Genomic DNA, 7,027 nt, shown 5'->3' on the forward strand with positions numbered 1-7,027 from the left:
CAACTTCAACAACAGTGTTCTGTTTCTGAGTCTCTACGAGTTCATTTAAGCTTACATTGTGTTCAGAAATACAATGAATACTAACCCTCATTATCTCACCAAAACAAATGTCATTAAACTGAGTCTGACCTGAATATGGATGATCCACCCCCAAACACTCATTTAGTATCTGGACAAACTGGACAGTACACATACACTCACTCACACACACACACACCTCCCTGGGTGAGGAGCCAGTAATGGCCCCTCATAAATAAGGGTTCCTGTATTTCGGTGAAACCCAGTAGTGCATCTGGATCCCATCAGAGCTTGTGTTCCCTTTGCAAATGATCCCAAATGTTTCTAATTATGCCAGTGGAGTCGGCACGAGGCTGTGTGAGTGCATGTGTGTGTGTGTTTTCGTGTGCGTGTAATCGCCCTGACGGACATGCACACCCATACACTGGCCCCTGTTTATTCACGAACAGAGTAACAGAGATGGACAGCGTGGTCTTGACCTCTGCAGCCTCTGCTTAGGTCACTGCACGTGGTGATGACTGATGAGTGAAAGATGGGGTGGAGATGGATTTTCTCCACCCGTCTTCCCTGCTGACGCCGCTTTGTCCCTGCTGTTCTCAAGTGATTTCCAGCCTGGGAGGGTGGCAGATGAGATTTTAAGGGCAGCTGAGGTTGCAAGATGAGTTGTGAAATGTGTAAAAAATTAAAAAAATGTAAAATTATACAACCATATAGGGAGTCTGCAGTGAGAGCTGATAGTATCTGCTAATACTTCATCATACTTGGATCAATGCAATTTACATATTGTAAGCTAAGCATCATGTTTAATATATGTAGATTGTTTGAATATAAGGGCGTAAACGACCTTGTTCACAGTAGATTTAGCATACCAACTGCAAATGTGATTATTTGCATTTGCATGGTGTTGTTGCAACGTGACTGTACACACCAGGGAACATTTCATGAACTGTGAACAGAATTATAGTGGACTTTTTCTCTGGTACTTTACCATAGATGAATATGCTGGAATCAAGCCACTGATGACTGTGCCAAGTGTTGTGTGAGCCTGCAATGTAGAGCAACAAAAAGCATGATTTTAAAAAACAAGCAACTGAGGTGGAGAAAAGAATAAAGGGATAGCAGTGACGTCCAGCTGTCATTCCTCATATGCTTGCTCGTTGACCGTTGTAATTAGAAGAGTTACTGTATCTGAAGGCAAGTGTTGCTAGCCAATCAAATGGCTACTTAAAGATTTCTAAAGTAATCTTATCAGTTTTTTGCAAAGCATTTTAGCATCTTTCAGATCACTGTTTCAGCTTTATTGTGAGTTGATGCAAATGACTTGTCTCACTATCAGAATTTGGTCCATTTGGTCTGATAACATTTGGAAAGTCTGGAAGCCCCACACCACTGAATTATTTTATCCTATTCAAGTTAGCAGAGGGCTAAACCAGAAGTAAGCCATCTCGTCCCTGAATGATGAAGAAGCCCATCTGACGTCACCGCATCCCGCTTGGAGGCAGGTCAAACACGCTTTGACTCGACTTCGGAGATGGTCCATCTCAGGTGCAACTCGGCATGATTCGGCACATTTAAACTGGTAATAGAAATGCAAATCAATGCGGCAAACAACAGACAGACAAAGTTAGCGAGTACCTTAGCTGGTGGACATAACTGTAGCTGAGCGTTTAGCAGCTAAAGATACAGATATTTCCTTGATGGAAACCAAAAAAAGCTACAAGGAGAGTGAATATGAAATTTATTAAAAAATTTATTCAAATTTCAAATAAATGCTTATGTTGCTCCGTTCCTACTGCATGTTTGAATAGGAGGCTGTTTGCTAACATGTTGGCCATATCAACTTTAGAAGGTGATGTTGTGCTTACAGCTTGTTCTACTGCCCCAAAGTGGCCAAAAAATCTATACTTAAAACTGCTTTATGGTTAAACCTAACCAATTATTTCTTACTCTAGATGAGCTTTGCTTTTTGAAAAATGCAAAGTGCAACAATTTCCAACCCACAGACCGTTACATGGTTGTGTGTATTGTACACATTTACAAAGAACAGCATTTATATAGTCATTTGAACTCAAACCAGCCTGGTCTGGCTTTGTCTCTACCTTGATATAAGCAAGGAGAATGTGACATATGAGAATCTGGCTCCTAAAACCATAAAGGTTGCAGATATTTTCAGACTGTCTCCAAAACATGGATATGGATATGGATAAATACCTCTGTTGCAGAGTCAAATGCTGGAGCTCTGTGACCCCCAAAGTAACATAAAAACACCACCCAGACAAATGGGCACAGTTATGCAGTTTGGCAGGCTTCAGAGATCTCTCTCTGCATTACAAGGCATTCACAAAGATTCACATTTTCCACTGTAGCCACTGTGACGCACAGTCCTGTCCAGAGGCAGCAATGGATGCTGGGTGATTGCATGCGTTTGATGCCACCTCTCGCTCAGCTATTTCCCCCACTTAAATTGATTGTGCTAATGTGTAAAGTGGACTGCGACGATTAAGGGTAAGCCATGTTGTTCTTGAGAAGGGCCTCAAATCCATTACCATGGCTGCAACCCCAAGCATCCAGCGACACAACTCTGGGCTTGGAAAAGGGCCTCCAGCTCTGTGTGAAACACGAAGGGGAAATCATCAAATGTGACTTATTACTGGCGAGTGGAAAAGGATATCCTAATTATAATTATATCCTGGCCAAAATGGGTCGATATTTAAAAATGAAAACAATGGTAATTGCGCATTTTGAGGGAGCAGTCGGCCAAAGAATTCCACATTTCTGAAAGAGTCAAAAAGGCAGCCGAGATTGAAAAGTTAATTGAGGAGACGTCAATGAAAAGGAAGCAGTTAAAAGAGAATAAAAGTTCAATCCGTCGAATAGATGAATAGAGGATGAGAGAGTAAGTGGGTGTGTGTTCATATGTGCACACACACATACACTTTAAATGAGAGAATCAAAGGAAATAGTAGAGTTATACAGCAAGCTCATAATGTGTCAACATTGTTCAGTGTGGGAGGTCGCCCCAGGGGGACTTTGCCTAACACACAAGGGAGAAATTCAACTGCTCTTTCAGCGGAAATCCTCATCATACATCTCCACTGCTTTAGGGAAGCAAAACAACCTGACGAGAGGACCATGGAGCTGTGGTTGTCTCAGTCCATGAGGCGGAAAGGAGTGTGAAAGATTTACTCATTTTGACGACAGGAATCTGATACTTATGTGTCAAAACTAAAGAAAAAGAGATCAGTATTTAAACATTATTAAATGCTTAGTTTGGCATGTGTTTACTTCTCCATGGCACAAAATCACCATAATGTGTCTGCTGGAGAGGGATAAGGTTACTTATTCATGCCAAAGGTTCAGCGATTACTTCATTAGATGAGATTTACGGCTTTCCTACTCTCTTTGAAAAAAAAACCCCAACTCTCCACTCGTTGGAATTTTAAGACACATTGACAGGACCCACCTATCCAGGGAAAGGTGACTTTAATGCGTCTCATGCATATACTCTTTCTCAGCAACACCCTTAACACTTACACCCATTCACATCTGGGAGCCACATACTACAGCAATACTCTTCTGTTGCTGGCTGCTGAGTAAACTCCAAATAAAAGCTAAAGATTGAGTACATGTCGTGGTTGCACGGCAGGCTTCTCTCTGGCAGACTGCAAAATTCTCATCTTGATTGCAAACATTAAAAGCTGAATGTGTTCGCCACACTGCGGTAGCCTGTTTCCCTCGATTTCTGTTGCTAATGGGCTATGGTTGTTTAGTTAGTGAGCTAATTGACATGTTTGGGAGCAAGTTTGCTATATTCCAAAAGGAAAAAAAACAGCCACTTGGAACTTATTCCACTGCTGGGGTTCAAGAATTCTTGACACATATTTGTGTGGATCTTTGATAATGAGGCTCCGAGTGAGCAGTTGATTAAATTCAAGCTATTTTATTACAGCACAGACTGGAGGTACGTCTGATAGGCCAACATCAGCATCTTATGCAAGATTCTGCCTGCAGGAAGCCAGTGTGCGGGCGAGTGTTTGGGTGGGTTGAAGACCACATAGGCTGCTGATTTCTTGATGAGTTGGAGGGGGGCCTGCCTGCATAACAAGGCCAGTCTGATCTGAGATTATCAGGGGATCCTCAGTGACCACACCAATGTTTCTTGAAATCCTGGAGGATGAAACCATAACATCCTCCACTGAGATGGAGAGCTTAGAAAAAGGGTACAGTCTTTTGAATAATGGGATAAAGAGCAGTTCTTGGCTCAATTGAGCTTCAAATGGTCATTCTTTCTGTCAAGAGGCAATATCTGCCAGGCATGCCGGCAGTCCAGATGTGATCCAGAGGGAGGAAAAGAAAAGTGGAGAGTGGTTAGGACATTAGAATTATGTAAAGTTATGTGAAGATTTCAATAAATAATGTGTTGTAAGCTGGTTAGCTTGCTTGTTGACCAGCCAGTATGGTAAATGTCTAAAGGAAAAGAATTAAGCAAATTTTTAGTCCAAGAAACTATGCTATTTGACCCCAATCACTGATAAACCAATAACCTTATGGGTAAAGTTTAGCTATATGTTTTTAAAACAAAGATGTAAAGAATATTTGTTGATTCATCTTGTGACTTATAGAAAAAAACATTTTATACACATGTATGGTTCAGGTCTTTCAATAAAGACAATCATCATCCTTACCTTCGCTCGCTCAGACCCTTTTGGTTTGCTCATTCCACTGTAAGCTTGAGTCGCTCTTGGCAGGACAGCACAAATGGTCAGTATTCTTGAGTTCTTTTGATACCTTAAACCTGGTTTTTCAGCTCTCACTCAGCACCTTTTCCTGAAGAAAACCATCTGTGCAAAGGATCAAACAACCAAAAGGAAAGAGACTCAGTCACCCTGCAGCAGAGGTTAGACCAGGGCCTGATGTTCTGTATAGTTCAAGGCCAAGAATTTTGGTTATGGACTTAACAACGTGGGAGGAACGGCACTTGTAACAGACGTGGACAGAGGAGTGATGGGACTTTAATTTCCAGGAATCCTTTTACAGTGATGATAAGACCAGAAAGATGAGGTATTGTGCAACAAATTAAGTCCTTCTTCCAAAAATCTTAATGAGGCTTACATAAGGGGAAGGAGCTTAATGTTACCAACATTTGAATGGTTTCATTCCAAAACACTATTTATTTGGTAGTTTTAAAAAATGAATTTTTGAGAAGTAAATGCCTTGAGATGACTCCTCATTTTAATACAAACCTCCAATTTGCTTGAAGCTGCACTAATCAATATCTTTACAAATAACAATGAATCACATGACTATGTGTAATGTGAAAGGTGTCACTCGTAGTGACAATCCCACAGAAAATTATTACCTGAACCTACAGTTCCCCTCAGCCCTATGGAGCAACTTTCAGCTTATTGTTTTGGTTTTACTGCTGGGAACTTTACTGTTTTGGTTCATTCTCACAGCTTTTATTTCTAGTTGCAGCAGGCAGCTGTTTTCAACAAAAAAGCTGATCAACATCACCAAATGAAAAGTTAGTGAGTAGCTGGTGAACATAGTGGATGCAATTGTTTGCCAACACACTTACCACAACAACTTTATGGGGGAATAATTTCCAATGTTGTGTTTACAGCTTGTTCCGCTGACATTAAGTGGTTAAAAAATCAGTAAATGCTGCTTTAAACCATCTATGGATGGATGTTGGTTGACTTTTTTCCCCCCAATACTACTGCCAATACAATACCTGATTTTTTTATGCCAAAAAAAATCTTTTTCAATACCTTATGGCCACACAAGATATGAGTCGTATATGCAGATGTAAGACAAATCTACAGTCAACTTTTCCCTGGATATCTACACAGGCAGAAACACACACATCTCAGCCTCTAACATCTAGCATGGCCCTTAGTAAAATATTTTAGTTAAACGTGAGATTATGAGTTGATTCTCTGCAGGAGTTCAGGAATCTCAACGTGGGCCGATCCTTTGTCAGGACATGGAACCGGATGTGTTAATGGACCAAATGTACTGTGCTGTTTAATGAAACACGCTCCATTGCAACTTTATGGTGTGAATCCTGATGGAGCACACCACCCAGATTTGCATGAGAAAATGAGCGAGAGAAATAAATGAGAAGTTGCTTGTTGTTGAACCTATCCTGCACAGTTTAGAATCCATACAAAGGAGGCAGATCATACTGTACAGAAAATGTCTACCAGGGTCCATGTACACATGTTCAGACTGTTTAAAAAGCTGCAGACAGACCTCAGCATGCAGCTGAGCTGGATGAAGAAAATGTTTTTTTTTTTGTACAATGCAAAAGCCATTGTAAATGATGGGTTTTATAGTCCAGGAGTGGAGTTACATCCTATGTGGAAGTCCCTTATGGAGATGTGAGTATATTGTGAAGGCAATAATCATTCTTGTCATTTGGGTGGAAGGAGCATCCACCACACAAACGCATGTGGTCAAACCCATGCGGTAGAATTCTCACATGTACTGTAAAGCCCACCCATCTGCAGTCAGAGCCTGGATTATCCAGAGTCGTCTCTTTCTCTCTCTATGCACCCGGCTACCTTCCTGTCCAGGATAAACAGACCGAATTTGGACCCTCCACCTCGCTGTAGCAGTTAACATCAGCCTCCATGAAATGCAGCGAGACCGCATCAGCCCCAGACAAGTTTTACAAGCCCTCTGTTCTATGTCCTGCCCTCGATCAGCCGGCCCCTTTTCCCCCAAAGGCCCCGTTCCCCCTCCCAAACCACTCCCATAGGTCCCATTAGCTCTCACAGGTTGGAGTTTTACTTAAAGAAAATGTTCTCTTCAGCAGAGCTGCCCCAGAGGCAGAAATCATCTCAATGGATGGAAGCCAAAGATCAGTTAAGTTAGCAAACTTGAAATCTTAACCAAGAAAGGAACTCTGGTCTTGTGGTGACCACATCATAAATTAGAGTCATCTTCCTCTGATTTATATTTAAGCTGCTAAAAAGCTCTATATTTCTGGCTCTATTTAGCTGTT

General features: G+C 41.4%; 1 long non-coding RNA gene across 1 annotated transcript; it reads right to left on the minus strand.

The window, feature by feature from the left end:
• Window positions 1–86: 86 nt before the first annotated feature.
• On the minus strand, window positions 87–4,855 carry LOC122971940. The gene is made up of 3 exons (XR_006399592.1): window positions 4,704–4,855; window positions 1,007–1,063; window positions 87–630 (listed from the first exon to the last, which is right to left on the minus strand). It is a non-coding gene; the product is annotated as an uncharacterized LOC122971940 (long non-coding RNA).
• Between the last annotated feature and the right edge of the window lie 2,172 nt (window positions 4,856–7,027).

This window comes from Thunnus albacares, chromosome 20 (genome assembly GCF_914725855.1).
Source record: "Thunnus albacares chromosome 20, fThuAlb1.1, whole genome shotgun sequence".
In the NCBI taxonomy this organism is placed as follows: domain Eukaryota; kingdom Metazoa; phylum Chordata; class Actinopteri; order Scombriformes; family Scombridae; genus Thunnus; species Thunnus albacares.